General features: G+C 45.1%; 1 long non-coding RNA gene across 1 annotated transcript in view; it reads left to right on the forward strand.

The window, feature by feature from the left end:
- LOC130282739 (uncharacterized) overlaps positions 1 to 25,468 on the forward strand; it is a 92,310-nt gene that overhangs the window by 42,713 nt on the left and 24,129 nt on the right. Inside the window, exon 2 of the long non-coding RNA XR_008846512.1 lies at positions 18,127 to 18,186. This is a non-coding gene — a long non-coding RNA (uncharacterized LOC130282739). The remainder of the gene's footprint in view (positions 1 to 18,126; positions 18,187 to 25,468) is intronic.

A 25,468-nucleotide genomic window follows, 5' to 3' on the forward strand; every position in this document is an offset into this window, starting at 1 on the left:
ACCACTCATCCTCAACCGTTTTTCTCCCAAATCTGTTCCTCCCACTCCTGTTTCCGGCTCCTCGGACGTCTTCTCGGTCAAGGAGATTTTGGCTGCCAAAAAGGTCAGAGGAAAAAATTTTTTTTTAGTAGACTGGGAGGGTTGTGGTCCTGAAGAGAGATCCTGGGAACCTGAGGACAACATCCTTGACAAAAGTCTGCTCCTCAGGTTCTCAGGCTCCAAGAAGAGGGGGAGACCCAAGGGGGGGGGGTACTGTTACGCCGAGCGCTCCGGGTTCCCGCTCCTCCCCGGAGCGCTCGCTTCACCTCCTCCGCTGCAGCGCCCCGGTCACGTCCTCTGACCCGGGGCGCTGCGATCCTGCTGCTAGCCGGGATGCGATTCGCGATGCGGGTAGCGCCCGCTCGCGATGCGCACCCCGGCTCTCCTACCTGACTCGCTCCCCGTCTGTTCTGTCCCGGCGCGCGCGGCCCCGCTCCCTAGGGCGCGCGCGCGCCGGGTCTCTGCGATTTAAAGGGCCACTGCGCCGCTGATTGGCGCAGTGGTTCCAATTAGAGTTATCACCTGTGCACTCCCTATATTACCTCACTTCCCTTGCACTCCCTTGCCGGATCTTGTTGCCTTAGTGCCAGTGAAAGCGTTCCTTGTGTGTCCCTTGCCAGTGTTTCCAGACCTTCTGCCGTTGCCCCTGACTACGATCCTTGCTGCCTGCCCCGACCTTCTGCTACGTCCGACCTTGCTTCTGCCTACTCCCTTGTACCGCGCCTATCTTCAGCAGCCAGAGAGGTGAGCCGTTGCTAGTGGATACGACCTGGTCACTACCGCCGCAGCAAGACCATCCCGCTTTGCGGCGGGCTCTGGTGAAAACCAGTAGTGGCTTAGAACCGGTCCACTAGCACGGTCCACGCCAATCCCTCTCTGGCACAGAGGGTCCACTACCTGCCAGCCGGCATCGTGACAGATGCAGTACCCCTATTTCCGTCCCACTATGTGCAGGGCTATGTGCAGTTGTGTTTTTGAGTGGGATGGGGATTAGGTAAACGTGCCAGTGCTGGAATCCCCCTGATGCTCTTCCACTTTACTCTGGCGGCACAGGGATAATGCGATATAGGTTCCAAGTGGGGTAGGGGGTTGACACCAGGTGCCTCTTACCGGTATCGGGTAAGTCTCCTTAGGATGGGCATCAGTGTTGGTTGGTCAGCAGAGTAGATTAAGTCTGTGGAGCACGCGCTCTGCTTCTCTGTTTGCGGTGGAGATTAGAGTGATGCGAATCCTCTGGTTTTGCCAAAGATGGGGTGCAAGTGCATATGTGAATTGGCCAGATGCGTTTCAGGGAGCCAGGTCCCCTTTTTCAATAGCAAGTAATGGTAATGGTGTGGATGCAATGCCCGGGAAGTTGTGGCTTTTTATAGCTCATGGAACAGTACGTCAGGTAAGTAACAGGAAGACACCGGGCTGGATCACCTGGGGATGTGCTGAACAATTACAATCAAACTACAGGTGACTATTGGACAAGAGAGAAAGAAAGCATGGAAAAAAGTGAATGAAGATCTTATTACAATTAAATATACTTATAGCAAAAAAAATACATTGTGATATAATAAATAAGAAATAACCACTGTAATGGTAATATCTATAGTGTTAGTTGTGCATATAAATAGAAGAATATAAATGTATTTAAAAAAAACAGTACTATTGTTGGGTATAATTGAGTATACTCTAACATAAAACACACTATTAGGTAGTAAAAAAGTGATAAAAAAAAAGGTAATAGAAAGTGATAAAAGGTTCATAGCATTCTTAAAGTGGATGAGTCATATTGAAATGGATGATGTAAATGGATATATATTGTAGATTATATATTAAAGGGGTGCCACACTGACTAGTGGGCTAGGTCGCAGGGACCGTCGGACTCGTGGTTGTCCACAAAGTGGTTTCATTGATTTGGCCTCTGTTCATGTTGCACAATAACTAAATCCTCAAAAAAGACTGACAAAATCACATCCACATCCAATGCATTCCAGTGGGAAATTAAACAACTAATAACGTGTAATTCAAAGGGTGTAATTTATGTAATAACCTGTAAATGCCACAAACAATACATTGGGAGAACCAAACGCCCACTAAAAACTCGCATCACAGAACAAATCTACAACATCAAAAGAAGCAATGACAAACATCCCTTATCAGCCCATTTTCATACTTACCATAATTCAGATCCGTCTGACCTTAAACTCGCAGCAATTCATTCGGTCAGGAAGAATTGGAGAGGCGGTAATTACATGCTACAGATGTCTAGAGTAGAAGCGAGGAAAATATATGAATTTGGTAGTCTGGAACCGAGAGGGTTAAACGCAGAATTGGAGTTGTTCATTTTTTTATGAGTTAGACATGTTGGGCTTGGTGGCATGGCCCATCCTGAGCCTGGTCGCTTACTCGACAACTGGACGGTCTCTGCGACTTAGCCCACATGTCACTTTGGCACCGCTTTAATATATAATCTACGAGATATATCCATTTACATTGTCATGCACCTAGGTGGAGTCTGTCACAGAGCTGGATGTGGATCCTCCACCTGTGTGGCAGATGACTCGGACCGTATCAGGGAGCGGAGTGTAAGGTGCCGCTGGTTTTCACCAGAGCCCACCGCAAGGCAGGATGGGCTTGCTGCGGCAGGCGACACCCAGGTCACTTCCCCCGACACGGCTCGACCACACAGGTAACTGGGCAAGACAAGGTACTGAAGGATGAGGCTGTAGCGTAGTCAAACGTAGCAGAAGGTCAAGGTAAGAAGGTCTGAAGAAGGTCAAGGCGGCAAAGGTCCGTAGTCAAAAAATGTAGCAGGAAGGTCTGAATACACGGGAATGGCAAAACAGGCAATGAGATTCTCTCAGGCACATAGCACTGAAGAACTGGCAGAGAAGTGTGGGAGGTGCAGTGACTTATAGAGTAGTGTCAGGTGTTACACATAATTATGGGCATACTGGCTCTTTAAATTTCAGAGCTCCAGCGCGCGCGCCCTATGAGACAGGGACACGCGCACTGGAGCTGAGACACAGTGGAGGAGGAGGCAGAGGAGTGAGGTAAGTGACGGGCTGGGGCTTGCATGCGGGCGCATCCCGCGATGCGAATCCTGGCCCCACCGGGAGCAGGGACAATGTGCTCGCGGCCGACATTTGCGGCCGGAGCACAGGCTGTAACATACATCATCCATTTCAACTCATCCACTTTTACGAATGCAATGAACCTTTTATCACTTTCTATTACCTCTTTTTATCACTTTTTTGAGTATACTCAATTATAAACAACAATAGTAGTGTATGTTTTTTTTATACATTTATATTCTTCTATATATATGCACACCTAACACTATAGATATTACCATTACAGTGGTTATTTCTTATTTATTATATCACAATGTATTTTTTGCTATAAGTATATTTTATTGTAATAAGATCTTCATCCACTTTTTTCCATGCTTTCTTTGTCTCTTGTTCAATAGTCGCCTGTAGTTTGATTGTAATTGTTCAGCACATCCCCAGGTGATCCAGTCCGGTGTCTTCCTGTTACTTACCTGACGTACTGTTCCATGAGCTATAAAAAGCCACAACTTCCCGGGCATTGCATCCATACCATTACCATTACTAGCTATTGAAAAAGGGGTCCTGGCTCCCCGAAACGGGTCTAACCAATTCACATATGCACTTGCACCCCATCTTTATCAAAACCGGAGGATTCGCATCACTCTAATCTCCACCGCAAACAGAGAAGCAGAGCGCGTGCTCCACAGACTTCATCTACTCCGCTGACCAGCCAACACTGAAGCGCATCCCGAGGAGACTTACCTGATACCGGTAAGAGGCACCTGGTGCCAACCCCCTACCCCCCTTGGAACCTATATCACATTATCCCTGTGCCACCAGAGTAAAGTGGGAGAGCATCAGGGGGACTCCAGTGCTGCATAGTGCACCTGCCTGGCACGTTTACCTAATCCCCATCCCACTCAAAGACCCAACTGCACATAGCCCTGCGCCCTCAGGGTAGAGTGGGACGGAAATAGGGGTACTGGCACCCACTAACTTTACTTTCAGTTCCTAACACGGCACGATGCCGCCCGAGCCGTCACATTGGATTAATGCCGTATCACTGTATAACATCATAGTGCGGAGAAAATCATCATCCTATTACTGTATCAGTACAATACACTAATATCAAGTGGAGAGTCTATAAGCCCTCCCAGTAAGACTGCATGCCAAATGGGGAATTTATTTCTGCAAGCAATTTTAACAAGTCTGCATATTATCATTATCATTTTAAGCGCACCTTTTTTATTACTTTATTTTTATTTTTAACTTATGTCTGATGCCCGGGCCCTGCAGAAGACATCTTAGTATATTTTAAATAAATTGTAATTTAATCTATTGGACAATTTTTATTTAGGCCATTAATTTATCAACTTAAATAATGTGTTCACTGTATTGTTCCTGTTGTTATGGTTACAGAAGAACCAAATTTATCTGTTATTTACTGTGCTGTGATCTTTATTTAACAAAGTTTTTGTGCAGTTACTCGTCTTTAGTAACTTTCGGGGGGAAAAAATAAGTGTTTTTCTTTTCTCGGCCTATGGCATAACCATCTGCCTAATATTGTGTAGGTCCAGCTCATGCCATTAAATTATTTATGACCCATCAAGATCTGGACTCTAAAGGTCTTTTAAGGGGTACTCCGGCCCTGAGACATCTTATCCCCTATCCAAAGGATAGGGGATAAGATGTCTCACCGCGGGGGTCCTGCCGCTGGGGACCCCCACAATCTTGTATACGAAACCCACCTGTGTTTGAGCTGCACGCCACGGTCGTCACACCCCCTCCCATAGACTTGCATAGCGGGGGCGGGGGGTGACCTCACACGGGGGCGGAGTCATGACGTCACGATACTCCGGCCCTGTGGTCGCCACCCGGCTGTTTATGAGCTGGCAGCGCGGCGTGCAGCTCAAACAGGTGGGTGGCGAATACAAGATTGCAGGGGTCCCCAGCGGCGGGATCCCCGCAGTGAAACATCTTATTCCATATCCTTTGGATAGGGGATAAGATGTCTCAGGGCCAGAGTACCCCTTTAAGTTTGATACTATATCTTTATTGGGCAATTTAGGGAGAATGAGGGGTGTTTACTGTACTGATGTTGTAGTAAAAAATATGGCAGATTTATATAGATCTAGATCATTAATAAAAATATACTATGTCAGTAAATGAGGACGGCACACTTTAACTCATAACAGGCACTGAAAAAAAACTTTTTAAAGGGTGAGAAAGGCAAATAATTCTGCTCACCATTGATTATTATAACACATATAACACATTCATTATTTTTAAAATGATGTTCTGCAGCAGCTAATGTAGTAAGTTCTGCAGCAGCTGAGATGTGCAGGATGCTGGTCTGCACCACTGATGTGTGTTTTATTAGGATCTGCAGCAGCTGTGATGTATGTTATGATCTGCAGCAACTAACCCCTTAAATACCCAGCCCGTTATGACCTTAAAGGGGTTCTCCACCATAAGGTGATTTTAGTACCTACCTGGCAGACAGTAATGGACATGCTTAGGAAGGATATGCGCTTGTCTTGGAGATAAATGGCTATGCTGTGAGATCACCATAACACTGTAGCTATTTGTTAACTGGTATTTCCTGTTTGACTTTTCTTTTTTGACTACAAATCCCACAATCCCATTTTCCTCCCTCCCACACATCAGCCACCCCACCCATTGAAACATAAATGAGCTGCATCCAATCATAAGACCTGTGGTTTTCAATCAGGGATTGATCCCTCTCTCACCAAGCAATCGCTCCACCCTTTGAAGCAGACAGGCTCCCTGTCATCAGCTGACTAGTGAGTCAGGTCTCTGCCGCATTGCAAGCTGGGAAAAATCAGAGACAACAGTCATTTTGTATGTAAAAATTGATATTGGGGCGAAAATCACAGAAGAATTATGAGAAAACCGTCACACACAGGTACAGACACTATATTATGAACTACACTAACTTTACAGCCCCTGTAGCACAGTCAAATAAAAAAAAATACCCCTTTAAGGACCAGAGCATTTTTTGCACATCTGACCACTGTCACTGTAAGCATTCATAACTCTTATGAATTTGATTCCGAGATAGTTTTTTTTCGTGACATATTCTACATTATCATAGTGGTACATTTTTGTCGATACTTTGAAAAATTCCAAAATTTCATGAAAAAAATTGTATATTATATGTAATTGAATATTTATCGCGATTATCGCATATTCGCGAATATAGCGCTAAATATTCACAATTACGAATATTCACATTTTTTTTCACAGTACACATCACAGTGATCATCCCTCCCTGCTTGCCAGTTGTGGTGTAAACAAGGCTCCAATACTAGTTACTGTGTCAGACCGGCAGGCGCCCGAAAATTTGCATATGCGAATTTTCGAGCATAGTGATCCCTCCCTTCTTTTAGCTCTTTTATCACGCAATATTGCACATGCACATGCAAATTTTATGGCGCATAGTAAAATAAAACTGTGAATAATTTTGACGAATATTCGTCTATATATTCGCAAAATATCGCAAATTCGAATATGGCCTATGCCGCTCAACACTCCAAATAAATTATAAATTGATTGAGATATACAATATGTCTACTTCATGCTTGTGTCATAAAGTTGACGTGTTTTTACTTTTTAAAGACATCAAAGGGCTTCGAAGTTTTGCAGCAATTTTCCAATCTTTCACGAAATCTTGAAAAATGTTAAGACTGTTGAGACCCAATTAGCTCCTAGCAGGCTATAACTACCCCTCCCCCTTATTACAATAATTAATTAAATAATAACTGACACAACAACAATTCAACTTTTTTATGGGTGGGGATCGGCCACAGCTTTATTTATAAAATTACTTATATAAATAACAATTTAACTGTAACAAAGACACCGATTGGCTTCTTGCCAACCCGAGAGGTGCTGCCACACTGTCCTGTGTGGAGGTCTACCCCGGGTTGACCCCGCTTTCACCGTCTTCTTACCGCCAAGCTGTGACTTACAAGAAACAGAGATACAAAAAGGGAGGGTGGGAGGGCAAAACTCCGGGTCCTGGGCAGATTGAGGGGGGAAGGGAGGCAGCACAGCTATAAATACCCAGGGGAGGGCCCCTGAAAGCCTGGGAAACTATTAAACCCCTGATTGGTGCACTCCTTCCCCCCCACCCATGGGACATACCACTATAGTTACCAACAAGTTTTTACAGGCGGGGGAGGGGGCTAAAAACCTTGCCTGTATATTTCTTAACCCCTTAACTGCTCACCAGTCAGGGGGCAAGCTAGTTATGCACAGCTTGCCCCTCCAGACTGTTGAGACCCAATTAGCTCCTAGCAGGCTATAACTACCCCTCCCCCTTATTACAATAATTAATTAAATAATAACTGACACAACAACAATTCAACTTTTTTATGGGTGGGGATCGGCCACAGCTTTATTTATAAAATTACTTATATAAATAACAATTTAACTGTAACAAAGACACCGATTGGCTTCTTGCCAACCCGAGAGGTGCTGCCACACTGTCCTGTGTGGAGGTCTACCCCGGGTTGACCCCGCTTTCACCGTCTTCTTACCGCCACGGAGGAGACCAGTATAGCCCTACACTGGGCTCCGACCCCCACCCAAGAGATACTGGATAGCCAACACCTGGGGCCACTTCAGCCCCCCGGACACACCCAACACATTTCCTCTCCAGGAAATCCGCTCAACACATTTCCTCTCCAGGAAATCTGCTCAACACATTTCCTCTCCAGGAAATCCGCCCAACACTTTTCCTCTCCAGGAAAACCGCCCAACACTTTTCCTCTCCAGGAAAACCGAGGTACCTGCCGCCAGGACCTATTTCTTATACTAATTTGTATTAATTCATTTTACAGTATTTATTAATCTTTTTTTTTTATTTTTTTTATTTTTTATTTTTTTATTAACTCTTGTGCGAACACATCTCTCAGACTCACCCATACACCTTAGAGAGCCGCAGCACTCGCACCACCTTGCGGAAAACCGATCGCAAAACATAACACATATGGGAAACATCAAACTGGGCAAAAATAGCAACGCAACATGCAGATCGTCAGTGCCCCACGCGCTGCGCTACCCTCTCCGGAAACCAAGCCATCTCCGCCGGCCCCGATACAAAAGAGGGCGAATCTCAAACTCACAACACCCCATCCTATCAAAGAAAAGCAAAACCCAAAACAGACAAAAAACTCGAAACTGAATAATCGGGGCGGGGAGCAAAAAAGAAAAAAGGGGTAGGCGCCCCACAGCCGCCCCGTCAAGCAATAGGACGACAACCCGAAAAAACAGTCATTCGCTGACCCCCATGCAGCACAAGCTGCGCTACCTGGATCACCGAAGCAGTCTCGGACAAAAAAGGGGGCCTTTAATTTTTATTATTATTTATTTTATTTTATTTTTTTTTTTTACTGTGTCGCAAATTGCACAAAATAGGCACCCAAAAAACAGACACCCCAGTCCCAGATGAGGAGAAAGGAAGTGCCCCATCCACATAGCCCCGAAAAAAGCCAGCGCAAACCTCGGATGAGCAAAACGACGCAAAAGCGACAACCAAAAATCCGACCCGCAGCTGCCACAAAGTGACCCAAAACTGATAGAAAAAAAAAAAAAAACGGTCGCCGACAGCAAGGCCACCCGCTCGTGGGCCCAGCTCCTAGGTATGCACCAACATCCCACCAACCGCAAAGTAGAAAAGAAAAATTACCCCCCGCCATGCGCCAACCGCACCCCACTGGGTCGCAGCAAAGTGGGAAAGCCACCCACCTATTTTCTCCTTTTTTTTTTTTTTTTTTGAAAAGAAGGTGATTCACATGAACAGGTGAAGATACCCGGTGTCATGTACTAAGAATGTTATTTGGATGCACAGAGAACACAGCCCAAATTTCAAACCTCCTTGGAGAGGTGACACAGCAGTCAACTTCCGTCATCACATCCTATGAAAACGAAATAGGAATAAACATCAGAGCCCGGAAGGTTACTACAAAGGGCATTCCAGGTACGAAAAACAAATCCCCTCTCCACAGACACATTTGGAACCTCCGGGACCCCCCTCCACTGTATACATCACGGCCTCCACACCACCAACCACTCGCAAACGCCTTAGTGTGAGTGTGACCAAGTCGCATGAGCCACCAAAGCGGACCAAGAAATACACACCAAACTCCACGATGACCCACGGGCCAGCCACACAGGCAAACCTTCCGACTGCGCCCGAGGGAGCAACCTCCGGAAACACTGCCAGAGAAAAACGAGACAAAGCGTCAACACCCAATACCGACCCCAGGGAGCACAGCCCCAAAATAAATAGTAACTCCAAACAGCGAAGCACTAGGCGCAACAAGCCGAACACAGGAAGAAATCCGCAAGAGTAATATCAGTGACAACTCCCCGAATGTCAGACCGACAACACGGCACGATCACTCAAATCACCCCAGAAAAGAAGAAAAGTAACACCAAATTAGAGCGCTACAAAGCGCAGGGGCCAAGCCAACCCACACAGTATCGTTACAAGTCCAGAACATGAGCTGCCGAAGCAAGCACCCAAAGTCCCACAACCAATACCAAGGCAAAAGCGCTAACAAAACCCAAGCATGGCAGAAACCCACTGACTACCAAGACCCAGGGCTAAACCACCCAGCAGCACCACTGGGAAACCAAACCACACCAACAACCAACCAAACCGGCCACATCCGGAAACAAAGCGAGCTTCCCAGGAGCTGCAACGGGGGACAGAAAGCAGGCCTGTCCACTGCACGACACATGAAAAAAACCCAACCAGCCGAAACGTCAGCCCTTAGCGCACCCGGGGCACATATGCGGGGGCACAGATACCACACACCCTCGGCGGCCAGAGACAACCTGGAGGAAAAAACTCCGCCCAGAACCATATTCCACGTGGAACAATCAGGAAACCAGCAAGGACCGTAACCAGGGCACCTAGCGAGCCCCGAAGAAACCAAAACAGGGAAAACGCAATCACACCCTGACCACAGGAAAGCAGCAGACCAACGCCAACGCGGCATGCGGAACCCATGCTAATCTACTCAGTATTGTTCCAAATTTAACATATGTGTTGCCGAAGCGAGCACCAAATATGGAACGCTTCACAATTTGCGTGTCAGCCTTGCAACAACAAACCACACCCCCACAAGCGCAGAGCACAGGAGAATCACCCTCCGGAATACCACCACGAACAGAAAAACTCACAAGGCAAGGCAAACAGAGACTCAAGCAAACCTACCCCCGGAGACTCAACCGAAACCTACCCACCGAACGCATCAGCTAAAGCACACAAAACGACATACAGAAGTCCCATGCCTACCAGAGATTGGGAAAATACGGAGAGATAAACCAAACAAAAAGGGGGAGAAAACCAAAAGAAACAAAACCGTAACTGGGCGGCACCCACCGAATCAGGATAAGGAACAAGCCTCAGGAGCCAAGTCTGCCAAACCCCGGCCACCCAGAGCGTAAGGCCAAAAGAGCACTCACCGCAGAAAACGATACCCTACCAAAGCACCCTGAAATAGAGGAGGAAAGCAGGATTAGAAATCTGGTCTCCCACACAATACACATTCAACTGATGGCTGCTCAGACCACTGACCTACAGCCAGAACCCAAGAAGAGACGTACCCAACTCCCAACCAGAGACCAAACTCAACATACACACAGAAACAAAAGGACGAACACTGCACAGAACGCAGCCATAAGCACACTAACCGGGGAAGTGGCCAAGCCCCGCATCAGAACACTCACCAATTCCAGAAGACGGAGAAGCCAACAGCTGGAAAAACCACTTCACCACCGCCGCAGGCGTGGGACAAGGCAAGTCGGAGACCGTCGGGTCGCGGGCACTCCGCCACCACACTCACTACCCCTCCACGGAGGGCATTGGAGAGGCAGAAGGAAGAAGGGGGTGGGGGAGATCTTGGAACATGGGGCGGAGAGGTGATGGGGGGGGGGGCAGACGCAGTGGGCAGGGGGGTGTGGTAAGGGGAGAGGTGCCAGCATGGGTGGAGTGAGAAGCTGGGTAAATGAGAGGGGACGATATGAGAGCTCAAATAGTTTGCGCCGTAATCCGAAAGAGCCCGCAGTACGATTGCCATTTTCTCGGATAGTTTTTTTATATTTTTTTGTGAACGCCGTTTATTAATTCATACGGTAGAAAAAATTGACCGAATATGCTAATCAGAAATGTCATATGTGTATTAAATTACCAATATTATTTATTATGTATATCACGTGTAAAGTGAAATTTAATATTTATTTATCTCTTTTAATTTAAAATTATTTTATTTGAATTATTCATTTATTTATATTTGCGTGCACGCCATAGACGGAACACTTCAAACGACGACATATTGTTATACCCCAGACATGCACGCATGCCGAGATACCACATACGTGCATGTCTGCAACACACAGATTTTTTTATTTTTTTTTTAGTTATACCTATATATACATACATACACATATATACACTTTTATTTATTTATTTGCTTTTTTTATTTTTTATTTTTTATTATTCATTTATTTATATATATATATATATATATATTAATTTTTTTTTTATTATTATTATTATTTTTTTTTTTTTGGGATGGGGAAATGGGGGCAAACCAAACTTTTATTATTGAAGGGTTAAATGACCTTTATTGCCATAACCTTGCACACACTGATCCTGACACTGATCACTTGCCATGTATTAACATGGCAATGATCGGTGCAATCAACGATTGATTGCTCAAGCCTGAATTTCAGGCTTGGAGCAATCAATCAACGAGCGGACGCGCAGGAGGCAGGTAAGTGACCCTCCTGCTGCGTCCCAGCTGATCGGGACAACGCGATTAGATCGCGATTGTCCCGGTCAGCCCGACTGAGCAGCCGGGATGCTTGAAAGTACACCTTCAGACACGGCGATGAACTTAGATCGCCGCGTCTAAAGATGTAATGCCGGACATCTGCCTGATCGGCGATGTCCGGCGTAGCATGGGTCCTGGTTGCTAAGAGCAACAGGGACCCAAAGGATATAATGCGCGCTCACCTTGTGAGCGCGCATTATAACTGAAGGAGCGCAAATGGACGTTAATAAGCGTCCATTTGCACATAGGGAGTTAAAACAGCAGCAGCCCCCCAGGGGCCGCTGCCTCCAGAGCCGGGGGGGGGGGGGGGGGAAGAGATGGAGGGGACCGCAAAGAGGAAAAAGAGACGGAGGGGGACAGGGGGGGGGACAAGAAAAACGGCAGAGCATGTTCATAAGGAGCACGCCCTGAGGGAGAGATACAGGCACAGGCAGGGGAGAGGGCTTTGGCCACGGGCAGGGAAGGGGGCAAAAGGAACGGGCGGGACAGGGCTCACAGGGGCCATAGTGGGTAGGAGAGCGGGACTGTGAGAGGTCCGCCAGCCTCCCAAACCCGCCTCGGGTGCAACAGGAGGGGAGGCCAGCTCAGCCATAAGGGAGCATGCCAGCCCTCACCCTCCTGCTCCATCCAGGCCACAAATAAAAGGAAGACACATACCAACCAGCAGTCAAAACTCTGGGTCCTGGGCAGATTGAGGGGGGAAGGGAGGCACCACAGCTATAAATACCCAGGGGAGGGCCCCTGAAAGCCTGGGAAACTATTAAACCCCTGATTGGTGCACTCCTTCCCCCCCACCCATGGGACATACCACTATAGTTACCAACAAGTTTTTACAGGCGGGGGAGGGGGCTAAAAACCTTGCCTGTATATTTCTTAACCCCTTAACTGCTCACCAGTCAGGGGGCAAGCTAGTTATGCACAGCTTGCCCCTCCATTTTTTAGGGACCAGTTGAGTTTGAAGTGGATTTGAAGGGCCTTCATATTTGAAATACCCCATAAATGACCCCATTATAAAACCCCTCAAAGTAATCAAAATGATATTCAGAAAGTTTGTTAACCCTTTAGGTGTTTCACAGGAATAGCAGCAAAGTGAAGGAGAAAATTCAAAATCTTCATTCGCACGTTCTTGTAGAGCCATTTTTTTGCGTTCTTACAAGGGGTAAAAGGAGAAAAAGCACCCAAAATTTGTAACTTCATTTCTCTCGAGTAAGGAAATACCTCATATGTGGATTTAAAGTGCTCTGTGGGTGCACTAGAGGGCTCAGAAGGGAAGGAGCGACAATGGAATTTTGGAGAGTGAATTTTGCGGAAATGGTTATGCAACAGCTAGAGGCACACTACTACAACTCCCAGCATGACCTTTGGTTGCCTGTGCATGCTGGGACTTGTAGTTATGAAACAGCTGGAGGCACACTTTTTCATAGAAGAAAATGTGCCTCCAGCGGTTGCATAACTGCAAGTCCTAGTATGCACAAACAGCCAAAGGGCATGCTGGGAGTTGTCCCAAAACTACAACTCCCAGCATTCCCTTTGGCTGTGCATGCTGGCAGTTGTTGCTAAGCAACGGCAGGAGGCAAACAACTCACCTCCTGCTGCCACCGCCTCTGCCAATGTCAGGGACCCCCGCCTGCCCCGATGGACTGATAAGGGACCCCCGATTGCTGCCCGATCACCACCCAGCAGGCTACGTGATTGATCGGTCGTCCTACCAGGGGTTTCAGGAGAGATTTCAGCAGGCATCCCATTCTGGAAACATTCAGGGCGTACAGGTCCTTAAGTCCCTGGACGCCAGGGCATACCTGTTCGCCCTGTGTCTGGGATGGGCTAAAGCATAATGAGGTTGTGCAGCCACTGAGGTGTGCATTATGATGTTCTGCAGCAGCTGATTTGTGCTTTATGAAGTTCACCAGAACTATCAGTGCATGTTATGAGTTTCTGCAGCAGCTAAAGTGTGTATTGTGAGGTTCCGTACACATCTGAGAAGCGTATTATAATGCCCTACAGCTCTAATGCTCTGTTGCACAACTGGCTTATCTTGCCTCGTGGGAGGTGCAACCCTGCTGTGTCTGGTGGTTCCCATGATGTCATCAGATCCTGGATCCTGGAAGCTGCATAAGGTGTGGCATCTGGAATCAGACTTGTTTCTCTAGAACATCCCATAGATGCCCTCAAAGATAGTGTCTGCGAGAACACAGGGAAATGTAAGTGAGGGAAAGGATCTTTGCATTACTTTCCACAGCACACCCCGGACCCCCGGAGCATGTACATTTATATTGAATAACGTGGTCCCTCAACATACGATGGTAATCCGTTCCAAATGGACCATCGTTTGTTGAAACCATCGTATGTTGAGGGATCCGTGCAATGTAAAGTATAGGACAGTGGTCTACAACCTGTGGACCTCCAGATGTTGCAAAACTACAACACCCAGCATGCACGGACAGCCAACGGCTGTCCGGGCATGCTGGGAGTTGTAGTTTTGCAACATCTGGATGTCCGCAGGTTGAAGACCACTGGTATTGGAGGTTATACTCACGTGTCCCCACCGCTCCGGATGTTGCCCTCCATCGCTGTCGCCACGTCCCCGAGGTGTCCCCGACGCTCCGGTAAGGCCTCTGCTTCCCCGGCATCCTCGCTCTCCGTCGCCACCATCACGTCGTTACGCATGCTGCTCCTATTGGATGACGGGACGGCGCGCGCAGCGACGTGATGACGACGATGGAGAGCGCCGACGATGCAGGGGATCCCGAAGAGGACGCGCCGGAGCCCCTAGGACAGGTAAGTGATCGTCAGCGGACCACACAGGGCACCGTAAACGGCTATCCGGTGGCAGCTGAAGCAGTCTGCGCTGTCGGATAGCCGTTTATGCGATGGCCCCGACATACAAAAGCATTGTATGTTGATGCTGCCTCTGAGAGGCCATCGTATGTTGAAATGATCGTATGTCGGGGCCATCGCAGGTCGGGGGGGGGGGGGGGGTCACTGTATTAGCTAGCCCAAAAGTACAGTCTAAAGTAAAGGGGAGATTTATCAAAACCTGTGTAGAGGAAAAGTTGCCCAGTTGTCCATGGCAACCAATCAGATCACTTCTTTCATTTTTTCAGAGGTCTTTTCAAAAAAGAAAGATCTGATTGGTTGCTATGGGCAACTGGTCAACTTTTCCTCTATACAGGTTTTGATGAATCTCCCTTTACGTCTTTTCAGACAAGTTGTATCCTAAGTACCTTGAGGAATAAGCCAGGTACCCACGGAGGTGACGCATAGTAGTACATCCAGGGTAGTCAGCTCATGTTACAAGAGAGTCACAAGTCAAGTCTTAATTCCTCAGTCTCAAGTATCCTAAAAGTGCATGGAGAACAAGCCAAGCTACACCACACAAGTGACACATTGTAGTAGATCCAGACTCGCCAAAGGCCTCTAAGTCTTGCACATACCACAAGGGAGAGTCAGTGTAAGACTCTGGGGGACTACAAGTCCCATAATACCCAAATCTTTAGTTTATCCATTACTCCAGGAATGTAACAGTGACCATTTACCAGTTATTACTAAACCAACAAAGTGTACCTCAAGTACTGTATTCTCAAATCTGCACTTATTCCAAAGTATTATTTATCTGTATTGCAACTGCATGAATAATAAAGAACAAGTTATTTTCTATAAACCCTGGCTTTTGAGGTATTCTTTTCCTGAGGCCTTGGTATGGATTACAGCTTTATTGAAGTAGTGGTTTGTGGGACTTGGAGGGGAATTCATCAAGCTTTTTAGATCATTTTTTAAATCTAGAATTGTTGCATCAAATGTCTCAGTCTCTTCTCCTGTGACTTTTGAGCGATGATACCCAAAGTTTAGACTATTTTTATCCAGTGGTGACCGATTCATGATGTGCGACTTTTCTCTGAAAAGTCGCAGCTCCCGTCTTTTACACACTAACCCACACTAATTTACTTCAGCCCTGAAAAGTACTCTAAAAATGTAGAAGAACCGTGAGGTAAATCTTCAGTGATGTTCCATGGCGCCAAATTCATCAAGGGGCGTGCAAGTTTTCATGAATTTGGCTTAGGGAGTTAACAAATAAGCTGAGTTTTCATGACTAAAATAGTAAACAAAAAATTTGAAGAGTATTGATGAATTCCCCTCTTGATCTGTAAATATAGGATTGAACCACTCCTGTCATGTGACGCTAGAACCCTCATCATCCACCATTTACTGCATGCACAACCCTATTTCTGGTGTCACAATCCTGATATTTACGCAACCCAAAGATCAGCCCAGTATGCAGACAAGTAGACTACATGGACACGTTTCAGAGCGTCCTTTGCATGAAACGGGTCTGTGTAATCCGTTTGTAGCCATTCTCCACACTAGGTTAAAGGATGAGACCCCTATATATCAGTGTTCCCTGTTGAATTGCTATCCTAATAAAGTATTTTTAAATATATTTATACATATTTTTAATGGTCACTGTCAGATCCTAAAACTTTTTATATGTTGTTACTGATGAAAATTAAAGACCTTTTGTAATATGGTTGTTTAACATTTTCTGAATATTTAACACTTTAAGGACCCATGACGTACCGGTACATCATGAGTCCACGTTCTATAATGCGGGGCCATGGCCGGTATCCGTGGCTAATAGCGCGCAGCACTGATCGCTATTAACCCTTTAGACGTGGCGTTCAAAGTTGAACGCCGTGTCTAAAGTGAAAGTAAATCCTTTCCGGTTAGCTCAGGGGGCTGTTCAGGATGTCCGCGGCGAAATCGCGGCATCCCGAACAGCTGTGACACAGCAGCGAGGGTCCCTTACCTTGCCTCCTGGTGTCCGATCGCTGAATGACTGCTCAGTGCCTGAGATCCAGGCATGAGCAGTCAAGCAGCAGAATCATTGATCAATGGTTTCCTATAATAAACCATTGAACAATGTAAAAGATCAGTGTGTGCAGTGAAATAGCCCCCTATGGGACCTATAACATTGCAAAAAAAGAAAAAAAAAAAGAGAAAAAAAAAGTGAATAAAGATCATTTAACCCCTTCCCTAATAAAAATTTGGATCACCCCCCTTTTCCCATAAAAAAAAAAAAAAAAAACTGTGTAAATAAAAATAAAAATTAACATATGTGGTATCACTGCATGTGGAAATGTCCGAATTATAAAAAAATATATCGTTAATTAAACCGCACGGTCAATGGTGTACGTGCAAACAAGTTCCATAGTCCAAAATAGTGTATTTTTGGTCACTTTTTATATCATGAAAAAATGATCAATAAGTCCTATCAATGCAAAAATTGAACCGCTAAAAACTTCAGATCATGTTGCAAAAAATGAGCCCTCATACCGTCCTATATGTGGAAAATTTAAAAAGTTATAGGGGTCAGAAGATGACAATTTTAAACGTATACATTTTCCTGCATGTAGTTAGGATTTTTTCCAGAAGTACGACAAAATTAAAGCTACAAAAGTAGGGGATCATTTTAATTGTATGGACCTACAGAATAAAGATAAGGTGTAATTTTTACCGAAAAATGTACTGTGTAGAAACGGAAGCCCCCAAAAGTTACAAAATTGTGTTTTGTCTTTTTTCAATTTTGTCTCACACAAGTTTTTTTTTCCATTTTGCCGTAGATTTTTGGGTAAAATGACTGATGTCATTACAAAGTAGAATTGGTGGCGCAAAAAATAAGCCATCATATGGATTTTTAGATGCAAAATTGAAAGAGTTATGATTTTTAAAGGTAAGGAGGAAAAAAGAAAATGCAAAAAAGGAAAAACCCCCGGGTCCTTAAGGGGTTTATTAAGAAAATGGCTCCTGAAAATCCCCCCACTAGGGGGTCCCCATACCTACCGGGACAATACCCAGTCCATCAGCAGCATCAGCTTGCCATGAGTCATGGACAATAGATACAGTAACTCATGGACAAGGCTGCATGAGCAGACACACCAATCCCCCCCCCCCCCCACCACCCAAGGTAGGGCCCCCTTCTAACACTGTGAGCTAATAAATAGAGGCATTTCTATAATAAATATAGGTGATAGAGGCATAAAAATTAGATGCACATGTTTTTTTGTGGAATCTTTTTTTGCAGTTACCTGAAGAAGAGTCTTGTTAAGACTCGAAATGTGTTGTGTGCTGCGGTTTCTAATAAATAAGCTTTATTTTTTATTTTTTTTACCCATTTGTAGATGCAATATCCATGTGGGGAGAAAGTCTCCATGGCTGCCACGTTAGATGTCCTATAACAGGTAACATAGTGTGTGTTATGGCAGGATGGTGATGATATGTGATGGACACTTAGCTGGTAGGTTGTCAGGTTTGAGATGCCATAAGTCGGGTTGTGATATAGTACATGGTAGATGATACTAATAAAGTATTTGCAAAAAAATAATAAGAAGAAATTAAAGGGGAAAAACTTTTATATATATAAATATATAATATATATATATATATATATATATATATATATATATATATATATATATATATATCAACTGGCTCCAGAAAGTTAAACAGATTTGTAAATTACTTCTATTAATAAATATTAATCCTTCCAGTAGTTAGCAGCTGCTGAAGTTGAGTTGTTCTTTTCTTTCTGACAACAGTGCTCTCTGCTGACACCTCTGCTTGTCTCAGGAACTGTCCGAAGCATTAGAGGTTTGCTATGGGGATTTGCTCCTACTCTGGACAGTTCCTGAGACGAGCAGAGATGTCAGCAGAGAGCACTGTGGTCAGACAGAAAAGAACAACTCAACTTTCTGGAGCCAGTTGATATATATATATTTTTTTCCAGGAATACTCCTTTAAGTTGCTATAATATGATGCAGGTAGGTACCCGAAGAAGAGACTTGAAATGTGTTGCGTGGTTTCTAATAAATGATCTAGTTTTTTTTACACATTTGTAGACATGACATGGGAGAAGCGACACCAGAGGATTTTTTATTTTGGTTTTATCATGGAGAAGAGCAGGGTTTCCTAACCAGGGTGCCTCCAGCTGTTGCAAAGCTACAACTCCCAGCCGAAGGCTGTCTGGGCATGCTGGAAGTTCTAGTTTTGCAACAGCTACATATGCTGTAGAGCATATAGCCCACAATTCCCATAGTATCCAATGTACGTCACATACATCAGTGTCATAATTTTGCCTCGTGTGTACCCGTAATGTCCCTCAAAACATTATCCTTTCCCGTGTCACTGAATGCGTTCGCCACACCAGTTGCTTCTCTGATGTGCCAGTCACTGTGTTTATCGTCCTTGCAAAAACAACTGTGCCCAGTGAACTGGTTTAATATTCCAGAATAACACTGTGTGCAGGAGAATAAGCTATGCCAAACTCAGATAGAGGAATACTGTCAGTGTCATTGCACGGCTCCTTGTTCTGGGCACCTGTTTTGGGGGGGGGGGGGGTGGAGGAGGAGAAGGTTTAACCCTTTATGGGTACATGGGATTTTTCCTTGTAGGATTCAGCATAACTTTAAATCATACTGATAGGTTTAGATTGTGAGCCCCAATGGGGACAGGGAACAATTTGAGTGTACAGTGCTGTGGAATCTGTGTGTGCTATATAAAGAATTATAAGAATAATAATAATATTAATATTATTAATAATAATAATAATAATTAATAATATTATTATTATTATTATTAGTGTACAGGCAATACTTCATTTCCTCAAGCCACCAGGGGGAATGATTTGAGGGGTCTAACCACAATGTATATGGAACATGTACATGTCCATTTATAATTACGTTGTTATCTTTCTTGTAATCGTTGTTGTTATTATTGTACACACAGGATATACAGTAAACTCTCCCTTAGCGAACACCTCTCAATAGTGGACAATTTTCTTTTAGTCCCATAAGACTTGTGTTCCGGGCGCCGCCGATGATGGCACGGACATTGCGGGGGTCCCCAGTGGCTGGATCCCTGCAATCAGAAATCTTATCCCATACCTTTTAAAGGGTTACTCCGGCGCTAAGATATCTTATCCCCTTGCATTGAGGTGGCGTAGCGTGACGTCACACGGGGGGGGGGGGGGAGCCGTGACGTCACTATGCTCCGTCCCCGTGGTCACCAGTAATCAGACCCGGAGCGAGCACGCTCCAGGGGCTGATTCTAATGGGGTGCGGCATGGAAGATCATGGGGGTCCCCAGCGGCAGGACCCCCGCGATCAGGCATCTTATCCCCTCTCCTTTGTATAGGGGATAAGATGGCTTAGCGCCGGAGTACCCCTTTAATGTATTAGCACCCTCCAAATAGGGGACGGTCCCAATTTCGGACGCAGACAGACCCGTGTCGAGCAACGCACTCCTAATAGCGGACTGCCAGACTGCCCCTACCAGGTTCTACCCTGTACATTGGGCTGCTGTCAGGGGGGTACAAAAAATACCCCTAACACCAAAGCAGAAGACTGCTATTTAAACAGTCTCCTGCTTCTGTACGTCTGTCGGCCTCATCATTTGCCCCCCCTCTCATTCACTCATCAATTACAACAGTGTTTCCCAACCAGGGTGCCTCCAGCTGTAGCAAAACTACAACTCCCAGCATGCCCGGACAGCCTTTGGCTGTCCGGGCATGCTGGGAATTGTAGTTTTTGCAATAGCTGGAGGCACCCTGGTTGGGAAACACTGAACTAGGGGATTGAATAACAAATTGCCCTCAACTCATTTTAAAGGGGTATTCCAGGAAAAAAATATATATTTATACATATATATCAACTGGTGCCAGATATTTAAACAGATTTGTAAATGACTTCTATTAAAAAATCTTAATCCTTCCAGTAGTTATCAGCTACTGAAGTTCAGTTGTTCTTTTCTGCTGACACCTCTGCTTGTCTTAGGAACTGTCCAGAGTAGAAGAAAATCCCCATAGCAAAGCTCTAACGCTTCGGACAATTCCTGAGACAAGCAGAGATGTCAGCAGAGAGCACTGTTGTCAGAAAGAAAAGAACAACTCAACTTCAGCAGCTGATAACTACTGGAAGGATTAAGATTTTTTAAGAGAAGTAATTTACAAATCTGTTTAACTTTCTGTAGCCAGTTGAGATATCTATATATATATATATATATAAGTTTTTTCCTGGATACCCCTTTAATCTGGTACTGCGATATAATGATGTGTCGGATACACTGTATCACTTTGTTTTGTTTTTCTTTAATAAGGGAGTCTCAGAAGTTATCTTGATATAGATGTCTTGACAGAATCCGACTAGTGAGAAAACAATAAATAAAACCGTAACTAGATGTAAATCCACATTATATTGTACGGCTCTCTGATGTGCCATCTGGCATAATCCCAGGCTGAAAATATTTATGTAGACACGCTGGTCTATTGCATAATCACATGTTCTATATATAATGCATATTATTATCTCGTAATTTCTTTATAACATTTTCTTTTAGCTGTCAAACACTTATTTCATTGCAGTTGTCTAAAGGATGAGATTTAATTTTTAGAATTACTATTGCTAATGGAGCAGCTCAATGTTGTAAGATAGGGGGAGCTATTCAGAGAAATTGTTATTTTTTATTTTATGAATATGCATGTATGCATGGTCAGATCTCAAGGGGTGAAGTGTTGGAACATTTTAATGGAAAAAGTGTGGACCCGCGGTGCCATTTACCGGTTTGGCTTTGGGTCAAACTTGGGAGCAGAGTCTTAGTGTCCCCTTGGTTTTCACCCTTTATCCCGCTCCTGGATGTGGAAACTGGACTTTATCTGCAGGGGGGATACCAGGTTGTTACCATAATAGCAGTCCCAGTTAAGCGGCAGCTGGCCTGGCAGGCAGAATGCCCCGGAGCCAAGTACCAAGGATACAGGCAGGAAGGGCAAGTTGATGCTGGGGATGGTATAGTGTAGCAAACTGAGTCCAATATAGCAGAGCTGACTTGGTGTTAGTAGCAAAGCTGAGTAGCTCAGAAGCAGCCAGGTGTTGTTTAGCTAACTCAGTATGCAGAGGTGTGGTCGACAGTCCCGGTCATGTGCTGAAGAATTAGCAAGGTACAAGCCATATTTGACAGAGGCAGAGTCAGGTATCGGGCTAGGTCAGGAACTGAGCAGAAAGGTACCTTCACAGTAGAAACAATTACATTGCTTAGGTACAGAGAACGGGTGGGGCAGGGTTATATAGGAGATGCCTGGCAGGGATTGGAGGAGGGCAGGAATCAGGGATGTAAAGGAACACAAAAAATGACAATATGTTGATAACTGGAAGTATAAAGATTTTTTAAAAGAAGTAATTTACAAATCTGTTGACTTTCTGCCACCAGTTGAGTTGAAAAAAAATAAAATAAATAAATGTTTTCCAGTGGAGTACCCCTTTAACCTTTTAAGGACCGCTCCTGATCTATAACGCGGGGCCACGGCTAAAATGAAAGTGAAATCATGCCAGTTAGCTCAGGGAGCTGTTCGGGATAGCCGCGGTGAAATCACGGCATCCCGAACAGCTTACAGGACAGCTGGAGGGTCCCTACCTGCCTCCTCGCTGTCCGATCGCCGAATGACCCTTGTCCTTGTGTCCAATGGATTATGCATTGCTTTAGTCTTCCATCCTGGTGTTTAGTAATTCATTGGCTGGCTTAGTTCCTCAGTACTGGTGTATACTGGTTTATCCATTTTATTAGTGTTTAAGTCCTGGTATCTAGCGGTTTATCCATTGGCTTATTGCCAAGATGTCCACTGGTTTCATGAATTATCCCTGCGGTCCAGTGGTTTGATCCTTCAATCACAAGAGTTCAATGATTTATTTTCCCAGTCCTGACATCCAACAATGTGTTACCAAGTTTTTATGTCTACTGGCTTAGTTTCCCTGAAGTGCCCAACTTATAATAGTTGTGCTGTATTTTTGCAGTCCATTGGTTTCATGCCCATGTCACGGATGCTTATTTCCCTTAGTGCCCTATTCCTGGTACCCATTGGTTATCCCCTATACTATTTAAAGGGATACTCCGCTGTTCAGCGTTTGGAACAAAATGTTCCGAATGCTTAGAGCCGGCGCTGGGAGCTTGTGATGTCATAGCCCCGCTCCTCATGACTTCCCGCCCGCCCCCTCAATGCAAGTCTATGGGAGGGGGCGTGACGGCAGTCACGCCCCCTCCCATAGACTTGCATTGAGGGGGGCGGGGCATGAGGTCATGAGGGGCTGGGCTATGACATCACAAGCATTCGGAACATTTTGTTCCAAACGCTGAGCAGGGGAGTACCCCTTTAATAGCATGGCTAAAAATACGTACAATTGCCTTTACAGTTTTTCCTCTTCTTTTTAACAAAGCTGTAAAAGAAGAAGAAGAAAAAAAATTTGCATTGTGAATGTCATAAATATTCCAGTCCCCTCGCATCAGGACGCAATGTGGAATGTAATCAAACCCAGCACATGCCAACATCTTACAAACAAGGAACAATACGTGAGGAAGATTAAGCAAACATCATCCCTATATCTGCCACCGCTGGTCTTTTATTTCGCTCCTCCAATCTTTCTATATGGACGTGAAAGCTTTTGAAGACGTTTCTTAAATATGTATATCTGCCAGCCTAGCAAGCAAATGTCGCCTCGTCACAAAGATGTATTAATATGTATGCTTGTAATTTGTTGTGCTCCTCGGTAAAGAAGGGCATGAGAAAAAAATAATAATAATAAAAATCTAAAAGAGCTTTCAAAGTGCCGTACAAGGGAATTATCACTGCGTACAATTCATCGGCTCCAAAATGAGAGCTGAAAGGCGGGTTCGCACAAAAAATGACCCTTCAATATGGAACCATATGGTTATGTTGCTCTCAGAACCTCAAGCCAGACCTTAGGGAATTGAGCTAAAATGCTGGCGGTTCTCCAAGGGCAGTCCAACAGGCATGTATTAGTGCTACTTAATGCCAAGCATACAGCCGGCACTGTGTGTCACACAATTATATACCGCTACATTGTGCTGAATACCTAAGAAACGCTAATGAGCTAAAACCTTCGCGTGCATCAAAGACTAACATTTAAATTGCGGTCTTGCAAGGACCGCATTGTTATCTGCTCCGGTCTCTGCAATCTCTCATTGAGCGCATTGTAAGACACTGTAACAAATGATCACGCTGCAGTTTCCTGAGCAGTCCCCGTGCTGGAACCTTAGAGATCACAGGGCAATTTCACATTCAGTGCACTCTATGCTACAATGCCCTTTCTAATGAATCATGCTTCACTATTTATTTTTTATTTATTTTTTATTTTGGAGTGCAATGATTACTCCCGGTATGGAACGAACGCCCAGGACTTAAGGGGTGTGAGGTAAGCAGACTCTTCCAGGAACCGGATTTTATCATTTCACAGCATTAAGACGTCTGAACAGTTTGCTGAGATGTCGGATCCTGAAGACAGTAGAATCTCTCTGAGGATACAATACATATCAATCGATAGGGTTTTAAAATAAACGAGCGTTTATCGCATACTGGGACCAGAGACTGTTTGGAAAAAGCAAAGTACACTTCACTGCGAGGCAATGGGGGTGATCACTCAAGCTTCATTAAAGGGGTACTTCGCCCCTACACATCTTATTCCCTATCCAAATGATAGGGGATAAAATGTCTTAACGAAGGGGTCCCACCACTGGGGACCCCCGTGATCTCCCTGCTGCACCCTGTGTTCATTTAGAGGGTCGGGTGCAGCGCCGAAGGCTCGTGACCTCACGGCCACGCCCAACCGTGACATCACGGCCATGCACCCTCAATGCTAGTCTATGGGAGGGGGCGTGACGGCCGTCACGCCCCCTCCCATAGACTTGCATTGAGGGAGCGTGGCTGTGACGTCATGAGCGGGCGTGACCGTGATGTCACGAGCCTCTGCCCCACATCACCAGTCATCCGACATGGAGTGAAGTTCATTCCGTGCACTGGATGCGAAGACATCTTATCCACTATCCTTTGGATAGGGCATAACATGTCTAGGGGTGGAATACCCCGTTAACTCCAAAAGGAAAATTCGAATTAGACTTATCTGTAGTGTTCCCTTTGTTATCACTTCATTGTGCAGAGTGTAATGGGTATTGATACTAGAGTCCAGCATGAGCGCATACCTGCAACCTAGTCTAAGATGGGCTCCTTTTGCTGTCTTCTTAACCCCTCTGCACTGCTATCAAGGAAACCTTGGTGTCCTCATTCATGACTTGACTTTTACTTTTTGGATCCTTAAAATTGTAGGAACCGGGAAGGTTGCATCTTTGTGCAGGTTTTCATAACCCATTAAAATAGAAACACAACCAGCCTGAAAAAAGGCCCTCTCTCTCCAGGATGCCCATAGGAGACACAAGGGCTTCATCAGTTGTAGAGGTGAAATTATAGGAGGTGCAGAAGCATAAGTAATCCCCAAATAAGTGGATGAAAGGGATGAGATGCTAAACCACTGAACTCTTTGGTCTTAGGCAGCAAATCACTGGACCCCAAGACAAACTCATGAAACCAGTGGATATCCTGATTAGGTCAATGGGCAAAACAAATAGACACCACATATAGGGCCCTGAGCTAATAGATTAACCCCTAGCTTCCAGGACTGTGACAGT

This window comes from Hyla sarda, chromosome 7 (genome assembly GCF_029499605.1).
Source record: "Hyla sarda isolate aHylSar1 chromosome 7, aHylSar1.hap1, whole genome shotgun sequence".
Taxonomy (NCBI): Eukaryota; Metazoa; Chordata; class Amphibia; order Anura; family Hylidae; genus Hyla; species Hyla sarda.